Below are 1133 nucleotides of genomic sequence, written 5' to 3'. Positions count from 1 at the left end.
AAATTTGTGGGAAGTTTACTTTCATGGGGCATGGGGTTCTTAAAATTACATAACAATACACTTATTTTTGCTTTCATGTAAATTAGTCCCTTATATTATAATTAAATTAAATCAATGTAATAAGTAAAAAAAGAAAATCATTTGTTTGTATTTAAGAGAGAAAATCTTGATTTTCTTATCTTCATGGACAAATGCAAACTAAATAGAAATTCTTTTATTCGCTATGGAGATGGACATAAATATTGAAAAATCATATATGAATTAATTTAGATTTTTTAATTAAATTTTAATGTTTTTTAATAAAAATTTTGATTCTTCAATTTGGTGTTTGATATAAAGGTCTTAATACTTCAGTGTATCAAAGAATTGTATTTTATTAAATTATATATATAAGGGCATTTCTTTAATCAAATACAAAAGTCACGTAGCATTTAGATCATCCATAAACATTTCACTGTAGCAACATATTTTCAATCCAGATAGCTAACTCCAAATATTAATTTTCAAGAGGAATTTGTATGTCTTTTGTCGATGTACGTCATGTAAAAGAACATATCTTCGTCCTTGTTTTTCTCGAGCAATATAGTATGAGAAATAATGTTCTTTCTAAATATGATCTTTTCTGCACAATAAGTGATTTCTATGGTGACATAGATGATCACTTAACATGTTTTTAATTTTTAAGTGTCTTATATTATGATTTGATTTTCATTATATTTTTTCATTCGCACCAAAAAATCATTTTGAAAACACTGAATCAAATCGAAATGAAGTTAAAAGGATTGAAGAGAATCAAAATTGAAATCCAAAAGTGTGATCAACTAAAATATGATAAAATTAAACCAAAGAACCGAAGACTAAATAGCCAACCCGACCCCTTTTCCACGTTTATTTTGTTTTGATCTTGTTGTCCAAATAAACGTTGTACAATTTTTTTTTCTTGAAAATAAATAATAATATGTAACGACCTGTTTAGTCGTTTTGAGCAGCAGATTTTATTTCTGGAAAAACTGGCTGAGTCGACGGATCCCACGACGAACCGTCATGGGCTCGACGGACCGTCGTGGGGGTCTCGTTCCAAAACACTTAGAATTCTGAAATTTGGGTACTGAAATCGACTCTCTGAACTTCGT

The sequence above is a fragment of the Solanum pennellii genome, chromosome 8 (assembly GCF_001406875.1).
Source record: "Solanum pennellii chromosome 8, SPENNV200".
NCBI lineage: Eukaryota > Viridiplantae > Streptophyta > Magnoliopsida > Solanales > Solanaceae > Solanum > Solanum pennellii.
The sequence above is the reverse complement of the archived record's forward strand: the minus strand, read 5'-3'. Positions refer to the sequence as shown.